General features: G+C 35.7%; 1 pseudogene; it reads left to right on the top strand.

Annotated features, from left to right (window-relative positions):
• LOC131758208 (nucleolar protein 10 pseudogene) lies at positions 1–23,660 on the top strand (annotated as a pseudogene).
• The last annotated feature ends 133 nt before the right edge of the window (positions 23,661–23,793 follow it).

The raw sequence follows: 23,793 nt of genomic DNA on the forward strand, positions 1-23,793 counted from the left end.
ATGCGCCCAGATCTATATAACAGAATATCACAGCAGCTCAAAAGCCTCGTCAGGTGCCTGCCCGCTTATCATCCACCTCCCCCAAAGGTAAAGACTCTCCTGATTTCCATCAACATAGCTTCGTTTTGCCTACTTTTGAACTTTATATAAATGAATGGAATCACACAGTCCATGCTCTTTTTTTTTTTTTTTTTTTTTTTTTTGCGGTACGCGGGCCTCTCACTGCTGCGGCCTCTCCCGTTGCGGAGCACAGGCTCCGGATGCACAGACTCAGCGGCCATGGCTCACGGGCCCAGCCACTCCGCGGCATGTGGCACGAACTGGGACCGGGGCACGAACCCGTGTCCCCTGCATCGGCAGGCGGACTCTCAACCACTGCGCCACCAAGGAAGCCCCATGCTCATTTTTGTGTCAAAGTTTTTTTCTCAACATTATGTTTTGTGAGATTTCTGCCAAGTTGTTCTAAGTACTTTTGTTCATTTTAGTGACTGCATATTATTCCATTGTGTAAATATGTCACAATTTATTCATTTATTATAATGCTAATGGAAATTTATGATGTTTTCAGCTTGGGGTTTTTGGAAGTGACGCTGCTCTAAACACTTTCGTACATGTCTTTTGAGGAACATATGTACACGTTTCTGGTGAGTATATATCTAGAAATGGGATTACTGTGTTATAGGATAAGTGCATATTGTTTTCCAAAGTGATTGTTCCAATTTACACTCCTGCCGGCAGGTCATGACTGTTCCAGTTGCTTCACATAACTCACGAATATTCATTATTATTTTCTTTAATTTTAGCCATTCTGCATATGCAGTACTATAACTGTGATTTTAATTTGCATTTCCTTGATTCCCAGGGAGACGGATTATCTTTTCACATACTTATTAGTCATTGGGGAATCATCTTTTGTGAAGCGCCTTTTAAGTCTTTTGCCCATTTTGAAATTGAATTATCTATTTTTGTTACTGATTTTTAATCTTTATGTATTTTTATATGAGTCCTTTGTCAGTCCTTTTCCAGAAAAATGTATTATGAATATCTTCTCCCACTCCGTGGCTTGTCTTTTCCACTTTCTTTTTGGCATCTTTGATAAACAGAAGTTATCAATATTAGTCAAGTCCAATTTATCAATCTTTTCTTTTATGGTTAATGCTTTTTTGTGTGTCTGCTTAGTAAATTTTTGCCCACCCTCATGATGGTGAAGATAATCTCTCATGTTATCATCTAAAAGATTTATGGTTTCCTTTCACATTTATATCTACTTGGAATTAATGTTTATGTATGGTTACACTTTGTTTTTCCCATGGGCTATCTAGTAAACCCAGTACCATTTATTGAAAAGACTATTCATGTCCTCATGGAGTGTTCTTTTTGTGTATTTGCTTTTGTCATTGGTGGACACATTACAGTTTACATGTGCCCAATTAAAAGGATTTATGAATTCATTTTCTTAAGGAGTAAAATAGTATAGTATTTCATAATAAGATGTAGATTATCAGAACTTTTGGTATTCACACATGTTCACTGGTTATTTCATGGCAAAGAAGCTAAGGTGAGTTCCAAATTTAATTTACAGAAAAGACGAGTTCCAAATAGCTTTTCTTTTTCTGTGATGACCACTGGCTGGCAGGAGTATAGTTCATGAAGTTATTTTCAATTGAAAAAAAATTAATCTTTCTTTTCAAAAGGAAGGTTAAGTTAAACAAAAAATCGAGTAAGCAAATGCGTTTCAAGGAAAAGTACCAAAAATAGCAAATGGGTATGTATACTAGTAAATACTTCGTGTCATATGATTTTGCTGCTGAAAATAGGTTACAGATTTCACATTTTAAAGAGGGAAAAACTTGGCAAGAGAATTTTCTAACCTGTTTTAAAATATTATAAGCAAATAATTTTAGTTAATTTTGAACGCATTTATTACAAATACAAAAATATAATATCTTCTGATTAGTTTCCGTAATAACTGATTAACAAACCTTAGGATGTATAAAATTTGCTTCTTGAATTTCAGCAAGTCTTTGTATAATGGATGGCTAGGAATAAAACTCCAAGTATCATTATTTAGTGAGTTTAGCCAAGATTTATATATCTTTTGAGATATCTTTATTAACTGTAGTGATTAAACCCAAGGATCAAAATAAACTAAACTCAACAAGATTTTCTAATCTCTGTATGACAAATTGTTAAACTAAGATTTAAAAAACAAAGTGGCATTCAATCACATTACCCTAAAGATGTCATCAGTATAACTTTTAATGAAGGCCTATTAGTTTTCTATTGATACATAGCAAATTACAAATTTAGTGGCTTAAAACAACACTCATGTGTTAGTACTCAGTTCTGCAGGTCAGAAGTCCAGCACAACGTGGCTGAGTTCATGCTCAGGGTATCACAGAGTTGATAGCAAGATGTTGGCTGGACTAAGGGTTGCTCTCAGCTCTAGAGGCAGCCTGCATTCCTTGTCATGTGGCCTCATCCATTTAGAAGCCAGAAACAGTGCAATGAATCTTCTCATGCTTTGAGTCTCTGGCTTTCTCTTTGATCCCTGCTTTTAAAGGGCTCATGTGATCAGGTCGGGCCCACTGAAAGAATCTCTCTATTTTAAGGTAAACTGATTCTAGATCTTAATTACATTTGCAAAATACCTTCACAGCAATACCTAAATTAGCCCTTGGTTGAATGCAATAAGTGGGAGTCCCTGGTACACTAGGGGCTAGGATAATTTGTAGGGCCACCTTAGAATTCTGCCTACCACAGGGCCAAAATGTTATGTGCATATCTTGATTATTACAGAATAATGATGGGGGTTTTTTGCAGTTGGAAAAGAGGAACTGTTTTTAATTTATTTTTTATTGAAGTATAGTTGATGTACAATGTTGTGTTACTTTCTGGTATACAGCAAAGTGATTCAATTATATATACAATAGAATATATATATAGTCTATTACCTGTTCTTTTCCATTATGGTTTATCATAGGATATTGAATATAGTTCCCTTTGCTATATAGTAGGACCTTGTTGTTTATCCATTTTATAATTATTTGCATCTGCTAATCCCAAACTCCCAATCCATCCCTCCCCACCTCTCCTCTTCCTTAGCAATCATAAGTCTCTTCTCTATGTCTGTGAGTCTATTTCGTTAATAAGTTCATTTGTGTCATATTTTAGATTCCACATATAAGTGATATCATATGGCATTTGTCTTTCTCTTTCTGACTTCACTTAGTATGATAAACTCTAGTTCTATCCATGTTGCTGCAAATGGCATTATTTCATTCTTTTTATTGGATGAATGGTATTCCATTGTGTATATATATATATATATATATATATATATATATATATATATATACATACACACACACACACACCACATCTTCTTTATCCCAGAATAGTGATTTTAATGTATGTAAGATAAATAAATCTTATGAGCTAAATATAAATCATTTATAAATTATCAATGTTCCATTTATTATTCAAACATTGTCGGCCCATCAGTAGAACATCAAAAGGTGGGCAGAAAAAGATTTAGTTGTCTTTGATTTTCTTGTGCCAACTTTCAATAATATAAAAACAATGATTTTATTCACATTAAAACATTTTAATTGTGAAGATTTAATTGTCTACAGGGGACAATTTAACAATTTGTTATTCTAATTTATAACTTTTACATGTTTAAATATAGGGTATATGGACTGGCCTTATATATAGGTGTATAAGGATGGGTTTGTTCTTTTCCCACTAAATAGGGCTCTCTCTTTTTTTTTTAAAGCTAAGTGATTAAGGTGCTTACTAATATTACCACATGTTGGGCTGTTTTGTAAGACAGTGTGTTTCCCGCTATTCCTTGATTCCCTGAGCTAACTTACAGGATCTCTGGTCCTGCTAAATCACAGATATGGTATATGCTAAGCAATCCTATAGCAACTCCTGGTCACTGTCTCCTAAGTTATACCCCAGAACCTCCCTATTCTGAACTACAGAATAAATAAAATGCTCTTGCTACAAATTAGTTTTCCAACTACTTTCCCACCCATGGTTTAGATGATATGGGCAAGGCCTTTGTACAAGAACAATCTAGTTGAAGTAATTTTTACTAGCTTATTGTACAGGTCATTTTACCCTTCTCAGAAGATTTTCTATGATAAAAAAGGAAAGTTTCTTTGGGACCAGGTAAAGTTCTACTTGGTAGCATCATAATGAAGTGATGTCAATATGTCGGGTAGTCTGAGAGGTCATATGAGGCAGGGTCTCTGCCACAGATTCACCAGAGCTGGCTTCCCTAAGATATCCTTTTATTTCCTCCCAGATAATCTATCAGCAGGAGCAGTAATTGTGATTTGTATGGATGGGTTCCTTCTAAGTTCTTGACCATATTCAAGTAACACATCCAGACACACCATATTAACCATATGTCAAATCGTAACTGCATAGTATTCATAATATTCATAGTATTCAAGTATGCAACATGGCATTATTCAATTACAGTCCTATGTTCTTTATTTGAGACATTAGAGTTGTATATTTGGGTCACCCAGACTTCTGAAACCAGTTAATGTAACATACTCTGACTAAAAAAAGCACGTATGGTGGCAAAAGACTGGATAAAGGGCACATAATCACCAGAAAGTTCAAAGCTTCCAAGACCTGCTGAGAATTCAAGCTAATGACTGTCAGATGGCATTGTTTTCAAATCTTGACAGAACCCCTGACTGTTGAGCGCTCAAGGCACAACTAATCCACAGCTCAACCTCTGGTGTATTTCTTTTCTTCAACAGCTCCCTAGAAACCTAAGTCTTGGTGGTTTTTTGCTCACTCTGAGACTCCACAAAATCTCAACATCTCTGTGGCTATAATAGGCTGGTACTCAGACTAGAACCTCTCTGTCCACCGTCCATTACATTAATGTGATGCCTCAGACCAGTTAGTAGATTTCTCATCTTCAACTACGTAGAGCATTTCTTAATCGGTTATACCCATTACCTAAATCCCATCTCTGCCTGAATGAAGGCAATTCCTAATCTTGATTACCTTTTCAAAATACAATTACCTGGAGGAAGAGAAAGGAAATTATACCAACAAAGGCCTTATGTTTGTCCTAATGGCCTTATGGTGAGAACCTGAGAGATATTTAAATTTAATACCCATTGGGAATTCACAGAAGAGACCTGAATTTAGTGCAAGGATCTTTAATTCATGGAACTATTTGATGGTCCATAAACAAGTATATGTCTCTCTGCTCTCCTGTTACCTGGCAGGGGAGGGGACTGCACTTTTCTTTAATCTTATTTCCCAAATTGTATATTATCATTCCCCAAGGCTGAATCCAAGAAATAGTATCCCAGTATATGGGGAAAATAAGCAACTGGATTTCCTTTTTCAAGGGTATACTCATAACCTAGCTAACCGTGAGGACTGAACAAATTCTGAAAGCATTTAAACCTTACTGTGTCTTAAGTCCAGGAAAGAAAAGGTGGGAAAAAAAGATGTGTTTGTATCACTAAACTGTCTTCCGTTTTAGCTAGCCAGAATATTGGGGTATGCCGTTCTCAAATGTTGCCATAATGGCTTATCTTTTAATGTGTACCTGGGTAATGTAGAAGGAAAAAAGGAAAATCATCCTATATACCAGCACTTTTCAATAGAACTTCCTGAGATGATGGACATGTTCTACATCTGTATTCAATATGGTAGCCACTAGCCAAACATGACTGTTGGGCACCTGAAATATGGTTAGTGTAACTGAGGGACAAAATTTTTATTTTATTTAACTGCAGTTAACTTAAACTTGTATTCAAATGTCCACATATGGTTAGTGGCTACCATATTAGACAGCACAGCTATTGACACAAAACGGCAACACTCCATTCTGAAGTTTGGTTCAGAAAGATACATATTCAGAGATACCAAAAATTGGGGGCTGATTAATTTCAAATTCTTACTCTGTCTTCTAATTTCCAGTAGAGAACTAATCCTTGTGTTGCAGTTTCAATATGGCTCTTCAGTTCATCCTAGTTAATGATTAATAGCACATTCTCTAATAGAGTATGAAAGCTCCCAAATAAAAATATGATCTTAAAATATACCTCTAATGTACTGCAATCCACCTTAGATATTTAAATATTTATGACAACAGTTTGCTTGAGAAGAACATGATGTATGCTTTTAACAGATAAGGATAAATTAGACCAGCAAAATGTCTAAATGTGCACGTTATAAAAATAAGAAAATGATTTACAGCACAGACTGCGTACTCTTTCTTTCTTTCTGGAGTCCGTGTGTGTGTGTGTGTGTGTGTGTGTGTGTGTGTGTGTGTGTGTGTGGTTATTAACTGTGTGGATCCAGGGCAGCAGACACTCACTTTCCAGAGCACCCCCAGATTTTTATCTTTTACTTAACTTTGGCAAACGTACGTGACGATACTGGTGCTTAAAGTGACCACTAAACAGATAAGCGCTTTACAGCAACCTCAGACTTCTGAAATGATCTTGAACAAATCAGGAAAGCACTGTAAGTGAAATTAATGAAATAAACAGTAGTTATAAAGTGTATTTATTATAATTCAATTTGTAACTTGTGACCTCTCCTATTTAAGGGTCATCTTTCTGTGGTACAGTAAGAAGTAAAAAAAAAAAAAGCATATTTCACACATGCCTTTCAAACCAAGTGGCAGTTGCTTCTCCACACTGCCTTCTTCTCCCTGCCACCCTCAGGGCTGTCTGGGGTGCTTCACTGTGATTAACATCTCAAAACACCAGCGCCACTATCCTCCCATTATTACTGTGACTGTCGTATAGGGAAGGTCCCACTTCTCTTTACTGCCCTTTGCCATGATTTCTCATAAGTGAACCAAGAACAAAGGTTACAGACTCAGTGAAAGTTTCTGCTCATCAGAGGGAATTTTAATCTGAAATACTGATATGGGAGATGGACAGGAAACCCAAGACTGGATGCTGATGTTCAAGAAAACGTGTTACCTCTAAAAGATCCTGCATGGGCTGACTGTCTTGCTAGACTTGCTTTCATCTGGAATACAATCCTTACCTTTTCAAAGAGAGTGGCTCCTTAAAAATTTCATCCCTAATTCAGGGTTGGTCTTAGGCTCTAAAGTCTTTTTTCTTTCTTCAATAGGGCAATTCTCAGGTCTCAATAACCTACAAGGTCACATTTATTTCCCCATGTCCAAGATCCTCGGAATAGTACAGGATGGCTTTTTGTATATCAAATCAGGGTCCCTTTGTGATTCTACTTCCAGCGTGACTGACCTTCCTTGTTTTACTGGAACAGATCCTATTCTTTTACTGTTTTTTTTTCCCCATACTATTTTCTCAAGTGAAAATGAAAAGAACAAATTTCTATATTTGACAGCATTTTTCTGATAGTTTTATGGTTTGGTTTTCTGAAATCTCCTGATAATTCTCAAATCCATCCTAATTTACAACTGGAGAATAGAAATGAACCATGGGATAACAAAGAAACAAAAAAAAAAGTCTGACAGCAATAGCAAGTGACAGGTCAAAGAGAAAAAGACATAGGAGCGATGAGAACAACATAGATGTCTGCCAGAATTTTTGGCAAAAAGGAAGATACAGCTTACACATAGTATCACGTCAAGGATGGGGGAGGAGAAGGAATGTTTCCATACTGTAGTACAGAACTGGTATAAAATAATTACCCTGAGTCATCAAGTAAATGCTTAACTACATTTAATCTGCTGTCTTTATTAAGGCAGGGAAGGAGATAATAAACTTAATGAAGCTGTCTATATATATTTTATATTCTTACCTCTCGTCTTCTGAATAATTTGGTTGTTTCTGAATTAATTTTTGTGATTACATCACAGTATTAGCTGGGTAACTTCTGAACTAGTTAAGGTGTTGTCTTTTTCTTACTCTGACTCATGCTGACATTCAAATGATCCTTTTAAGAAGATTCACTTATTTTTCTTGAAATATATTTGTAATTAGTAATATTAGTAATTTATTTAGTAATATTTAATTTAGTAATATTAAATACAAAATTCAGTTACTAAATTGCTATTAGTAATTTGTAAATTTAGAACGTGTAAATATTTGCTAGTTTAATATCTTTCTATGAAGTTGGTTTTAGTTTAATTCTGTAGTTTTGTCCTCCAGTTCTGGACTTCAGTAGTATAACAAACATTATATCATTTATCATGCTCTCAGCATGCTCCAGACTACACATGTAATTGAAATGGAAAGCAGCTATTGGCTGTAAAGTCTTCTGGTGTGTTAAAAAGCAGACTACTAGCTATATCTTAAGCCTGTCACTAATTATCTGACATGGAAATTATTTAGTTTCCCTGTGTCTCAGTTTACTCAACTGGAAAAACAGGAAAATTTTCTCTCAATCTCGATGTTGGTATAAAAATGTATGTGAAAGAGCTGTACTTGAAATTGACAGAAAATAAATGGTCATTTTTATTAGTTTCATAGTGGCAGGAATATAGTTGTTACCTAATGAGAAAAAAGATTTCCCCATCATTTTCCTACCCCAATTCTTTTCTTATTATAGGAATGGGCTAAAATATGGCTTTGGAAACCTGATTGATGACTTTGAACTTACACTTTTAGAGAACTGCAGTAACTGCTAATGGCATCGCCAGGATTATCTAATCCATATGAACTAATGGAAAAGAATTCCCTGTCTACACTAAAGAGAGAATTTTCCCTGAGTCTATCTTTTTTCGTATATGTTTGAAGTGGGGCATAGTAACAATATTGAAGGGCAGAGAATTACTATTTGATGACAATTCTGCCATTTATGTAATAACAAATGCAACAATTTTTTTGAGAGCCAGATATTGCTAAATGCTGTGAGGGACACTATTGTGAATACAGAAAGACATACTGATGTAAAACTATCAATAGGAAAATACTAAATGGTAAAATGGAATAAGTTATTTTTCTACTCAAAGGTATTGAGGAAGACTTTGAATTTGAGGAAATATGAGACCTGAGTCTTAAAGACTGAATTGTATTTTAAAACAACAGTGGAGAGATGGTTTCTAGTTATATATTATAGAATTATATAGAACTACGTAGAATATATATTACATATTCTATTTGATATACATATATGTAAAAGAATGGAAATAGCATGTTTATGGAATCATGAGCGATTCAGTGGGTTTGGAAATTCAGCAGGCTTATGAAGAAAAGCGTGGGAGATAGACTGGAAAGGTGTACTGAGGGAGAAGATAAGATTGTGGAAGTATTCTGAATGCCCTATTTATTTTGGATTTTATTTTATGTGTCATGGAGAAATATTGGCACTTTTTAATTGTGGAAGCAAGATTTGTGTGTGACAAGCAGTTTGTATTTTAACAATTCAGTCAGTGCCTGACTGGTTGAGGATAGGGAGAGACACAACCATCTGTGAGTAAACAGAGACTAAGATGATTGCTCTTAGTAAATAGGGAAAAGAGAAGATATGATTAAGGGTGTTACAGGGAAATGATCAGTAGAACTTGTTGGCATATTGGGCATAATGTAAAGAGAAAAGAGAATCAAAGATGACTCTTGGACATAATAGATCACACAGCTGAGGTAAACGGTGATGTCATTTATTGGGCTGAAAACATCCAGAAAGAAGGGTATGCTGTCAGTGTTTCTTGGGTTGTGTTCAAGTGTATCTATCTAGTATGAAGTCTGACTTTTTTTTGGTGGAACTGTTCTGGGTGCTGAAAAAAATAGCCATGATGTGGCTCGGTGATTGGGTTTCTGAAGAATAGTAAAGATAAGGGTTTCAGAGTAAAGAAGTTCCGGGTGTCAGAGGCTCATAAATATTGAATTGATCAATTTATTTATAAGGAATAGCAGGAGATAGGCTGGAGATAGAGTAATACTTTTTCCTAGGCAACAATTTTTGAAATTTTCCGCTCTGAGTCACATCCTCTAAGTTCGTTTTTCTCAAAGCATGGCTACGTGCGTAGCAGCAGGAGTAACTTGGAACTTGTTCAAGGTACATTTTAGATTCTACCCATTCCTACTAAATCAGGAATTCGGGGCATTTGAGGGCCAGAATCTGTGTTTTGAGAATATCACCAGGTGATTCTGATTCACTCTAAAGAGTCTCAATCTTGATTGCACATTGAAATCACCAGGGGACCATTAAAATATACTGATACCTGGACCATGTCCAGTGATTCTGCTGTAGACAAGTGTGTGCCCTGGGCAACAGGACTAGGAATTTTGAAAGTTCCCCAGATGATTCTAGTGTGCAGCTAGGGCTGAGAACTGTTGTTCCAAAGAGTAATTACAAAGAAGTCCTAAGAGGAGTTTTCTTCAACCTTTAAAGTGCAAACCAGCCATCTAGGGTTACTCTTAAAGGTGCGAATTCTGATACAGTAGGTCTGAGGTGGAGCCTGAGAGTCTTCATTTCTAGTCTGCTCCTCTGTGAGCCACGTGTGACCACAGACTACGCTTCAAAGAGCGAAGGTGTACAGCAGATTTGCCAAGCATATATGACACATCTTCCACAGTGTGAAGAAACAAGGGATTTGTTGGGGACGATTAGTTTGGCGTAAGAACTTGTTGCTCAGCAAAAGAGATCAAAAGTGGGAGTAGAAGCCAATAAAATTTACAAACATGTTCAATGTTTATAATGTTTTTAGATCGAATTGTCCAAAAATACGAGCACTTTTTCAAAAGACTAGTCTTTTAAATCTAGTATGGGATCAAGTTAGTCTGAAGGGGTCAAAGTTAAATTTTTGCAAGTAGGTTCCAAGAGAATCGTTGGATTATCATATTTCTGCCATGTTTTTCTGGAGACAACATGGGTTTCAGTTCCTAGTATAACATTGATAGTCCTACCAAATGTTATTCTGGAAGGATTAACCCACATAGGCTCATATTAATCTACTCAGAGGTCAACAGGAAAGTATTTGTGTGTTTTCACTTAATAGTAAAAGTCAACCTATGATTTTGGAACTTTAGAACTATGGGGAAAAAGATCCCAAAAGAGGATTATATAGCCTTTTTTAGCCATTTTTGAAGAAATATGCCTCTGTAGGTTTTTTTTTATATGCACACTTAATTAAGTACAAATAGTACTACAATTGATAAATAATCAGTAAGTTGAACTTGGCATGATTTTTTTTTTGTTTGCTTTTGGTTTTTTGTTTGTTTTCTTGTCTCTTTTTTAAAATTTTTATTTTATTATTTTTTAATACAGCAGGTTCTTATTAGTTATCTATTTTATACATATTAGTGTATATATGTCAGTCCCAACCTCCCAATTCATGCCACCATCACGACCACTCCCTGCCTCCACTTTCCCCCCTTGGTGTCCATACTTTTGTTCTCTACATCTGTGTCTCTACTTCTGCCTTGAAAACTAGTTCATCTGTACCATTTTTCTAGATTCCACATACATGCGTTAATATATATTTGTTTTTCTCTTTCTGACTTGCTTCTCTCTGTGTGACAGTCTCTAGGTCCATTCACGTCTCTGCAAATGACCCAATTTCATTCCTTTTTATGGCTGAGTAATATTCCATTGTATATATGTACCACATCTTCTTTATCCATTCCTCTGTCGATGGGCATTTAGGTTGCTTCCATGACCTGGCTATTGTAAATAGCACTGCAATGAACATTGGGGTGCATGTGCCTTTTTGAATTATGGTTTTCTCTGGGTATCTGCCCAGTATTGGGATCACTGGGTCATATTGTAGTTCTATTTTTATTTTTTTTAGAAACCTCTATACTGTTCTCCGTAGTGGCTGTATCAATTTACAAATCCACAAACAGTGCAAGAGGGTCCCCTTTTCTCCACACCTCCTTCAGCATTTCTTGTTTGTAGGTTTTCTGCTAATGCCCATTCTAACCGGTGTGAGGTGATACCTCGTATTTTTGATTTCCATTTCTCTAATAATTAGTGATGTTGAGCAGCTTTATATGTGCCTCTTGGCCATCTGTATGTCTTAGGAGAAATGTCTATTTAGGTCTTTTGCCCATGTTTTGATTGGGTCGTTAGTTTTTTTAATATTGAACTGCATGATCTGTTTATATATTTTGGAGATTAATCCTTTGTCAGTTGATTCATTTGCAAATATTTTCTCCCATTCTGAGGGTTGTCTTTTGGTCTCGTTTATGGTTTCCTTTGCTGTGCAAAAGCTTTTAAGTTTCATTAGGTCCCATTTGTTTATTTTTGTCTTTATTTCCATTACTCTAGGAGGTGGGTCAAAAAGGATATTTCTGATATTTATGTCAGAGTGTTCTTCCTATGTTCTCCTCTAAGAGTTTGATAGTGTCTGGCCTTATATTTAGGTCTTTAATCCATTTTGAGTTTATTTTTGTGTATGGTGTTAGGGAGTGTTCTAATTTCATTCTTTTACATGTAACTGTCCAGTTTTCCCAGCACAACTTATTGAAGAGACTTTCTTTTCTTCAATATATCCCTGCCTACTTTGTCACAGATTAGTTGACAATAGGTGCCTGGGTTTATCTCTAGGCTTTCTATCCTGTTCCATTGATCTACATTTTGTTTTTTGTGCCACTACCATATTGTCATGATTACTGTAGCTTTGTAGTATAGTCTGAAGACAGGGAGTCTGATTCCTCCAACTCCGTTTTTTTCCCCCAAGATAGCTTTGGCTATTCGTGGTCTTTTGTGTCTCCATACAAATTTCAAGATTTTTTGTTCTAGTTCTGTAAAAAATGCCATTGGTACTTTGATCGGGAGTGCATTGAATCTGTAGATTGCTTTAGGTAGAATAGTCATTTTCACAATATTTAGTCTTCCGATCAAAGAACATGGTATATCTCTCCATTTGTTTGTGTCATCTTTGATTTCTTTCATCAGTGTCTTATAGTTTTCTGAGTACAGGTCTTTTACCTCCTTAAGTAGGTTTGTTGCTAGGTATTTTATTCTTTTTGTTACAATGGTGGATGGGGTTGTTTCCTTAATTCATCTTTCTGATTTTGGTTAGTGTATAGGAATGCAAGAGATTTCTGTGCATTAATTTTGTATTCTGCAACATTACCAAATTCATTGATTAGCTCTAGTAGTTTTCTGGTGTCATCTTTAGGATTATCTATGTATAATATCATATCATCTGCAAACAGTGACAGTTTTACTTCTTTTCCAATTTGAAATAGTTTTATTTCTTTTTCCTCTGAATGTTGTGGCTAGGACTTCCAAAACTATGCTGAATACTAGTGGCAAGAGTGGACATCCTTGACTTCTTTCTGATCTTAGAGCAAAGGCTTTCAGTTTTTCAATGTTGACAATGATGTTTCCTGTGGGTTTGTTGGATGTGGCCTTTATTATGTTGAAGTAGGTTCCCTCTATGCCTACTTTCTGGAGGGTTTTTATCATAAATGGGTGTTGAATTTTATCCAAAGCTCTTTCTGCATCTATTGAGATGATCATGTGGTTTATATATATATATTTTAACATCTTTATTGGAATATAATTGCTGAACAATATTGTGTTAGTTTATGCTATATAACAAAGTGAATCAGCTATATGTATACATATATCCCCATATCTCCTCCCTCTTGAGTCTCCCTCACACCCTCCTTATCTCACCTCTCTAGGTGGTCACAAAACACCGAACTGATCTCCCTGTGCTATGCGGCTGCATCCCACTAGCTATCTATTTTACATTTGGTAGTGTATATATGTCCATGCCATTCTCTCACTTCATCCCAGCTTACCCTTCCCCCTCCCCGTGGCCTCAAGTTCATTCTCTGTATCTGCATATTTATTCCTGTCCTGCCCCTAGGGTCTTCAGAACAATTTTTTTTCTTTTCTTTTTTTTTTTTTTAGATTCCATATATATATGTGTTAGAACACAGTATTTGTTTTTCCTCTTTCTGACTTACTTCACTCTGCATGACAGACTCTAGGTCCATCCACCTTAATACAAATAACTCAATTTCATTTCTTTTTATGGCTGAGTAATATTCCATTGTATATATGTGCCACATCTTCTTTATCCATTCATCTGTCAGTAGACACTTAGGTTGCTACCATGTCCTGACTATTGTAAATAGACCTGCAATGAAAAACACAGTACCTGACTCTTTTTGAATTATGGTATTCTCAAGGTATATGCCCAGGAGTGGGATTGATGGGTGGTATGGTAGCTCTATTTTTAGTTTTTTAAGGAACCTCCATACTGTTCTCCGGAGTGGCTGTATCAATTTACATTCCCACCAGTAGTGCAAGAGGGTTCCCTTTTCTCCACAGCCTCTCCAGCATTTGTTGTTTGTAGATTTTTAAAAATATCTTTATTGGAGTATAATTGCTTTACAATGGTGTGTTAGTTTCTGCTTTATAACAAAGTAAATCAGTTATATATATATACATATGTTCCCATATCTCTTCCCTCTTGCGTCTCCCTCCCTCCCACACTCCCTATCCAACACCTCTAGGTGGTCACAAACCACTGAGCTGATCTCCCTGTGCTATGCAGCTGCTTCCCACTAGCTATCTGTTTTAAGTTTGGTAGTGTATATATGTCCATGCCACTCTCTCACTTTGTCATACCTTACCCTTCCCCCTCCCCATATCCTCAAGTCCATTCTGTAGTAGTCTGTGTCTTTATTCCCATCTTACTCCTAGGTTCTTAATGACCTTTTTTTTCTTCTTAGATTCCATATATATGTGTTAGCATATGGTATTTGTTTTTCTCTTTCTGACTTACTTCACTCTGTATGACAGACTCTAGGTCCATCCACCTCACTAAAAATAACTCAATTTCGTTTCTTTTTATGGCTGAGTAATATTCCATTGTATATATGTGCCACATCTTCTTTATCCATTCATCTGTTGATGGACACTTAGGTTGCTTCCATGTCCTAGCTACTGTAAATAGAGATGCAATGAATATTTTGGTACATGACTCTTTTTGAATTATGGTTTTCTCAGGGTATATGCCTAGTAGTGGGATTGCTGGGTCGTATGGTAGTGCTACTTGTAGTTTTTTAAGGAACCTCCATACTGTTCTCCATAGTGGCTGTATCAATTTGCATTCCCACCAACAGTGCAAGAGTGTTCCCTTTTCTTCACACCCTCGCCAGCATTTATTGTTTGTAGACTTTTTGATGATGGCCATTCTGACTGGTGTGAGATGATATCTCATTGTAGTTTTGATTTGCATTTCTCTAATCATTAATGATGTTGAGAATACTTTCATGTGTTTGTTGGCAATCTATATATCTTCTTTGTAGAAATGTCTATTCAGGTCTTCTGCCCATTTTTGGATTGGGTTGTTTGTTTTTTTGTTATTGAGCTGCTTATAAATTTTGGAGATTAATCCTTTGTCAGTTGCTTCATTTGCAAATATTTTCTCCCATTCTGAGAGGTGTCTTTTGGTCTTGTTTATGGTTTCCTTTCCTGTGCAGAAGCTTTTAAGTTTAATTAGGTCCCATTTTTTTATTTTTGTTTTTATTTCCATTTCTCTAGGAGATGGGTCAAAAAGGATCTCGCTGTGATTTTTGTCATAGAGTGTTCTGCCTATGTTTTCCTCTAAGAGTTTGATAGTGTCTGACCTTACATTTAGGTCTTTAATCCATTTTGAGTTTATTTTTGTGTATGGTGTTAGGGAGTGTTCTAATTTCATACTTTTACATGTACCTGTCCAGTTTTCCCAGCACCACTTATTGAAGAGGCTGTCTTTCCTTCACAGTGTACTGTTGCCTCCTTTATCAAAGATAAGGTGTCCATATGTGCGAGGGTTTATCTCTGGGCTTTCTATCCTGTTCCGTTGATCTATATTTCTGATTTTGTGCCAGTACCATACTGTCTTGATTACTGTAGCTTTGTAGTATAGTCTGAAGTCAGGGAGCCTGATTCCCCCAGCTCAGTTTTTCATTCTCAAGATTGCTTTGGCTATTCGGGGTCTTTGTGTTCCATAGAAATTGTGAAATTTTTTGTTCTAGTTCTGTGAAAAATGCCAGTGGTAGTTTGATAGGGATTGCATTGAATATGTAGATTGCTTTGGGTAGAAGGGTCATTTTCACAATGTTGATTCTTCCCATCCAATAACACGGTATATGTCTCCATCTGTTTGTAGCATCTTTCATTTCTTTCATCAGTGTCTTATAGTTTTCTGAATACAGGTCTTTTTCTCCTTAGGTAGGTTTATTCCCAGGTATTTTATTCTTTTTGTTGCAATGGTAAATGGGAGTATTTCCTTAATTTCTCTTTCAGATTTTCATCATTAGTGTATAGGACTGCAAGAGATTTCTGTACATTAATTTTGTATCCTTCTACTTTACCAAATTCATTGATTAGCTCTAGTAGTTTTCTCGTAGCATCTTTAGGATTCTCTATGTAGTGTCATGTCATCTGCATACAATGACAGCTTTATTTATTCTTTTCCCATTTGGTTTCCTTTTATTTCTTTTTCTTCTCTGGGTGCTGTGGCTAAAACTTCCAAAACTGCATTGAATAATATTGGTGACAGTGGGCAACCTTTTCTTGTTCCTGATCTTAGAGGAAATGGTTTCAGCTTTTCACCATTGAGAATGATGTTGGGTGTGGGTTTGTCATATATGGCCTGTATTATGTTGAGGTAAGTTCCCTCTCTGCCTACTTTCTGGAGGGTTTTTATCATAAATGGGTGTTGAATTTTGTCAAAAGCTTTTTCTGCACCTATTGAGATGATCTTTTGGTTTTTTTCCTTCAATTTGTTAAAATGGTTTATCACATTGATTGATTTGTGTTATTGAAGAATCCTTGAATTCCTGGGATAAACTCCACTTGGTCATGATGTATGATCCTTTTAATGTGCTGTTGGATTCTGTTTGCTAGGATGTTGTTGAGGATTTTTGCATCTATGTTCATCAGTGATATTGGCCTGTAGTTTTCTTTCTTTGTGACATCTTTGTCTGGTTTTGGTATCAGGGTGATGGCGGCCTCTTAGAATGAGTTTGGGAGTATTCCTCCCTCTGCTATATTTTGGAAGAGTTTGAGATGGATAGGTGTCAGCTCTTCTCTAAATGTTTGATGGAATTCCCCTGTGAAGCCGTCTGGTCCTGGGCTTTTGTTTGTTGGAAGATTTTAAATCACAGTCTCAATTTCAGTGCTTGTGATTGGTCTGTGTATATTGTCTATTTCTTCCTGGTTCAGTCTCAGAAGGTTGTGCTTTTTGAAGAATTTGTCCATTTCTTCCAGGTTGTCCATTTTATTGGCATATAGTTGCTTGTAGTAATCTCACATGATCCTCTGTATTTCTGCAGTGTCAGTTGTTACTTCTCCTTTTTCCTTTCTAATTCTATTGATTTGAGTCTTCTCCTTTTTTTCTTGAGGAGTCTGGCTAATGGTTTATCAATTTTGTTACTTCTCAAAGAACCAGCTTTTAGTTTTCTTGATCTTTGCTATCCTTTTCTTTGTCTCTATTTCATTTAATTCTGCTCTGATCTTTATGATTTCTTTCCTTGTACTAACTTTGGGTTTTGTTTGTTCTTTTTCTCTAGTTCCTTTAGGTATAAGGTTAGACTGTTTATTTGAGATTTTTCTTTTTTCTTGAGGTAGGATTGTGTTGCTATAAACTTCCCTCTTAGGACTACTTTTGCTGCATCCCATAGGTTTTAGGTCATCGTGTTTTCATTGTCATTTGTTTCTAGGTACTTTTTGATTTCCTCTTTGATTTCGTCAATGATCTCTAGGTTATTTAGTAGTGTATTATTTCGACTCCATTCGTTTGTATTTTTCAGAGATTTTTTCCTGTAATTGATATCTAATCTCAAAGCATTGTGATTGGAAAAGATGGTTGATACGATTTCAATTTTTCTTAAATTTACCAAGACTTGATTTGTGACACAAGATATGATCTATCCTGAAAGTGTTCCATGAGCACTTGAGAAGAAAATGTAATCTATTGTTTTTGAATGGAATGTCCTATGAATATGAATTAAGTCCATATTTTTTAATGTATCATCTAAAGCTTGTGTTTCCTTATTTATTTTCATTTTGGATGGTCTGTCCATTGGTGAAAATGGGGTGTTAAAGTCCCCTACTATGATTGTGTTACTGTTTATTTCCCCTTTTATGGCTGTTAGCATTTGTCTTATGTATTGAGGTGCTCCTATGTTGGGTGCATAAATGTTTACAATCGTTATATCTTTTTGGATTAATCCCTTAATCATTATGTAGTGTCCTTCTTTGTCTCTTGCAATAGTCTTTATTTTAAAGTCTATTTTGTCTGATATGAGGATTGCTACTCCAGCTTTCTTTTGATTTCCTTTTGCATGGAATATCTTTTTCCATCCCCTCACTTTCAGTCTGTATGTGTCCCTAGGTCTGAAGTGGGTCTCTTTTAGACAGCATGTATAAGGGTCTTGTTTTTATATCCGTTCAGCCAGCCTATGTCTTTTGGTTAGAGCATTTAATCCATTTATAATTAAGGTAGTTATTGATATGTATGTTCCTATTACCTTTTTCTTAATTGTTTTGGCTTTGTTTTTGTAGGTCATTTTCTTTTCTTGTGTCTCCCACTTAGAGAAGTTCCTTTAGCATTTGTTGTAGAGGCTGGTTTGGTGGTGCTGAATTCTCTTAGCTTTTGCTTTTTTGTAAGCTTTTGATTTCTCTGTTGAATCTGAATGAAATCCTTGCTGGCTAGAGTAATGTTGGTTGTAGGTTCTTCCCTTTCATCACTTTAAATACACCGTGCCACTCCCTTCTGGCTTGTAGATTTTCTGTAGAGGAATCAGCTGTTAACCTTATGGGAGTTCCCTTGTATGCTATTTGCCATTTTTCCCTTGTTGCTTTTAATAATTTTTCTTTGTCTTTAATTTTTGTCAGTTTGATTACTATGTGTCTCAGCATGTTTCTCCTTGGGTTTATGCTGCCTAGGACTCTCTGCATTTCCTGGACTTGGGTGACAATTTTCTTTCCCATGTTAAGGAAGTTTTCAACTATAATCTCTTCAAATATTTTATTGGGTCCTTTATCTTTCTCTTCTTCTTCTGGGACCCCTATAATGCGAATGTTGGTGCAGTTAATGTTGTCCCAGAAGTCTATTAGGCTGTTTTTATTTCTTTTTTGTTTCTTCTGTTCTGCAGCAGTGAATTCCACCATTCTGTCTTCCAGGTCACTTATCTGTTCTTCTGCCTCAGCTATTCTGCTATTGATTCCTTCTAGTGTATTTTTCATTTAAGGTATTGTATTTTTCATCCTGTTTGTTTGTTCTTTAATTCTTCTACATGTTTGTGCTTTAATTCTTATAGGTCTTTGTTAAACATTTCTTGAATCTTCTCACTCTTTTCCTCCATTCTTTATCCGAGGTCCTGGATCATCTTCACTATCATTATTCTGAATTCTTTTTCTGGAAGGTTGCCTATCTCCACTTCATTTAATTGTTTTTCTGGGTTTTATCTTGTTCTGTCATCTGGTACATAGACCTCTGACTTTTCATTTTGTCTACCTTTCTGTGAATGTGGTTTTCATTCCACAGGCTGCAGGATTGTAGTTCTTGCTTCTACTGTCTGCCCTCCTGTAGTTTTAATGAAAATTCAATTTAAATTGTGGTGGTTGAAGGAAACCAATTAGCTGCCTCCCTTTACCAGTGACAGTAATTGAATCTTTACTTGTCTAATTGGGCCCAGCAATGTCTTAATTAACAAAGGGTTGATCTGAGTCTGAGATGACATCTTACCCTTTGGCTGTTGAATTCTGTCTTCTTCTTCATCAAAAGAAAATTAATCAAACATGAATGATTAAATAGGAGCTATGCCTTTCAATCTAACCTTTAGGCTCCTGGAATTAGGAGACATGGACATTTCCTCTTGTAAATTACATTCTAGACTGATTAATTGATTATTAAATGGGTGAACTGATCTTGAGTGGAAAAGGGATGAGAGATTAAGTAATACTATTTAGTAAATATTAAAAGGAATTGGTCCAGAAAGGAGTTAGATACCATGCATTCCTACTATGAGTTAACTCAAATTATAAAGCCATCTCCCATCTTCCCAAGGAGGAGGTCCAAAATTAGGTTTGTGGCTTTTTTACTAACTATACCATGTTAATATTTAATTATAAATACATAATTGTAAAATATTAACTTTTAATATTTAATTTATTAAATAAGTTATAAAATATTCAAATTCACTTATATAATTACCTTATTTATATAAAAGTATGCTTTTCCACATTTTTTGAAAATATTTTATTCAAGCTTTTCATATGTATCTTACAATGTAGTATCATCACCCTCAGAGTTGCTTGCTGAATCCTCTTTGTTGAGAGAACTTAATTTTGCCAGACCACATTTTTTGAGATACAACATGTGTTGGATCAGTATATGTTATTCTCACTGGAAAATTTACCCTGAGAGTATACAATCAGAAAACATTAATACATTATTTTATATTGTCCTATGTACATGTGTTTATGATCTCCAAAACATAACCACACTTTCTGCTTTGCTTTTTAAGTAAATTTTAGAAGCCTTGTTTACAATGAAACACTTACAATTGTGAAGTCATCCCAGTGAGAGTAATGAAGAAATATGTATTAAAGTTTCTTCTTGTTTTGTTCACCAATTTATTCAGTTAATCATTTAATACTAATATTGACATATGTGGTTTCAGACTAATGTGTCTTCTTTCCCAAACTGTATTTGATTAATCAAAATTTAGTAAATTGAGAGAAGGTCTGCCATAACTAGACTTTGTAAGACCTTGGATATAAAATAACTATATCCTCTTATCTGAGGATTAAAATTTTAGGAGGAAAAAACCTTTGGCTTATAATTGAGTATTCCCAGCAATAGTAATAAGGTTCAGTTCATAGAAATTTTATCATTGTTTTAAGGCAAATTCATACTATCATGATTTCCTAATTCTACATTCAGTTTTATTTTCTATTTGTATCTGAAACTGATTATGATTAGTAAAAATTATAACAGGCAACTTAGGAAATTCTCTAAAGGTGTTCATATATTATATAAACAGTGATATACACACTACACACTCTCTTAGACTGAGTGTCCTGTGGAATATACTTCTCCTTTTGTGTAAGGTCTTTTTGCTGAGAGAAGTAAATTATTAGCAATGATATGTGGAAGCAATTTAATTCAACCTTAACCTTAGGACTTTTCCCTTTAAATGTAGTAATGTCTAAATTTGACCCTATGTTAAGAAATTATGTTTACCCGTATATTATCAACTTTTACTAATGGCAGGAAACAAACCCAAAATTGCAGCAGCTTTCCACAAGACACATTTTTTATCGATGTGGATGTAACTTGAAAGCTGTTCTTTGCTGGGCTCCACTGAGCTCAGCCCAGCTGCATGAGTCCTCTCATACCTGTATCCATTCTAAAGGAGGAGCCACCATCTGAGACATGATGTTCTCATGGCAGAGGACAACTGCTTAGATAGGACAGAGCCAACCCAGGCAAAGCATTTAAAGCTTCTATTTGGATAGGTGTATGTCACACCTACTTACACTCCATTGACTAAAGCAAGTCTCATGGCTAAGCCAATGTCAATGGAACAAGAGGGTGTATTCCCTACCAGTGGGGAAACATGGCATGAGTGGGGAGCAGACAAATAATTGTGAGCAAATAATAAATCTACTCTAGCCTGTTAACTGATAACTAAATCATTTTGCTGAGTGTCTTTTAATTTGTAAAATTTGCTTAAACGTCATTAGAATTAAAGCTAATGTAATTGAGTGTGAAGGACATACACTGTTTTTGAGTACCTACAATGGCCATGAAATTGGATGAAGATCAATCACATGGAAATCATATAAAAGTTGAGAGAAGACACTGAATATACTTTCTAATGTACTTATAGTTTCTCATGATGCCATTAATAATAATTTTCTTTATGCTATTAAAATTCTCAGATAAGTTTCATGTCTAAGGTCTATTTGGAAGTTTTTCTACCTTGTACTATTCCTGTCAGTGCAGTATCCAAGTGTGGTTCTCTTCCAGCTCTCCTAGAGCTTCTAGGAGGTATTTAATTTCCTTTAGTATTTCTGCTAAAGTAGTTAGACTAAACTCTTTTCTATATATATCCTATGGAACGGATATGTAGCTTCAAGAAGTTAATGTATAAGAAGGTACATAGCATATGGAATGCATTCTAAAAGTCACATCCTTTTTTAGTCCTATGATTTCATTATGAAAATGTTGATATATTTGCTACTTTATCGTTAACTTTTGCCATGATGTCCTCAAATTCTTAAGAACAGCTTATCCTGATTTTTCTCATTGTCACTGAAAGCCTGAGAGTGATAAAGAACATAAGAAGAAAAACAATTTTCCCACCACTTTCTGATGATGTCTCTAAGCCAATCATATGTCCTAGATTATCAGAGGCAATTCCAATTTAAAATATGCTGCTTCACTTCCCCATAAGTATAATTTTATATATGACATCTATTTTTCATGTTTTGGTTCACAAATATACGCTATCCTTGGAGCTTCCGCGTTGGTGAGCATGGAGATTCAGGGAAAGGGGTGCCCTAGGAGATGGCATGAAAGCTCCATGCCCTTTCCCATTACTTCGATCTATGCATCTCTTCCATCTGGCTGTTTCTGAGTTATATCCCTTTATAATAAACCAGTAATCTAGTTTGGGGTTCTGTTCCCAGGTTATATGTTCTTTCTTAGACAAATTGACAGAAGAATTAGGAGAGGATACAGAAAGAACTTTTTATGATGATTAAAAATTTGTCACCAAGAAAGCCCCTGAAAATATTGGGCTCACACATATTATTGAACCACTTTTTCTCCGGGCATATATTCCTGGATTTTTCATGGCTATAAGACTCTGTCTATCATAAGACTCATGAAATGCATGATAAATCCATTTGCTTATGAAGCATATGGGAAATATAAGATCCAACAGAAAATAGAAGAAACTCATGCACAGAGTCCCACTAAAGAAATTGCCAAAAATTAACAAAGGGCTAGCACTTAACTGAGGAAGAGGAAGAGAAGCAAAAATCTACATAGAAGAAGAAAGTGAAGAGCCTTCCTAATAATCTTTCTTACCAGCGATGGTTTTAAAGTTACATTTGAGAACCCTGACTTTCAAGGAGACCAAGAGAGTGAAGAATTTAGGCTTTTGAATTCACCTGTTTCAAAAATTAGTGAAAAAAGCAAGAAGAAACTAAGATTCTTAGATTCTTCATGAAAAAGGAGAAGAGAAAGAACTGGAAGGAAAACCAAGTGATGCAGAAAATTTTGAGTTCAGATGTTAAAAAAGATGGGGTTGAAGAGGTCAGGAAGTAGCACAGACTTCTCCACCAAGAGGAAGCAGTTGGAAAGACACAAGGAGAACCAGTAGATGGTCCTCAAGCCCCAGTTACATGTGATCAAAGCAGGAGAAGAACTCAGAAGCTTCAAAGACTGCCACCAACCGGAAGCAGATGAATAAAACCCTTGAAGATCGTTTGAAACATGAATCAGAAAATGGGACACTGAGTGTATCAGACACTACAATTGGCTATAAACAATTGACATTCACATTAAAGAGGTCTGAATAGCAGAAGCAACAGGAGAGTGAGAAGCTGCACTGACAGGAAAGGAAAACACTTCCTGGTTCAGCAGAGGTCACCTGAAGTTAAGACACAGAGAGCATGGCTGTGTCTTTGAATTTGGAAATGATCCTACTTGTGATTTGAAAGGAGGACCTCTCCCCCAGATTGATCATCCTTAGAGTACATTAAAGACAGAGAGGGGAATGTACATTTTTAATGTTTTGTATAAATTCCAGATGCAACTAAAAAGTTAAAGATTTGACAACTTGTCCCTATGCCTTATGGGTCAGACTTTGAAACTGGACCCCTTCC

This window comes from Kogia breviceps, chromosome 6 (assembly GCF_026419965.1).
Source record: "Kogia breviceps isolate mKogBre1 chromosome 6, mKogBre1 haplotype 1, whole genome shotgun sequence".
Taxonomy (NCBI): Eukaryota; Metazoa; Chordata; class Mammalia; order Artiodactyla; family Physeteridae; genus Kogia; species Kogia breviceps.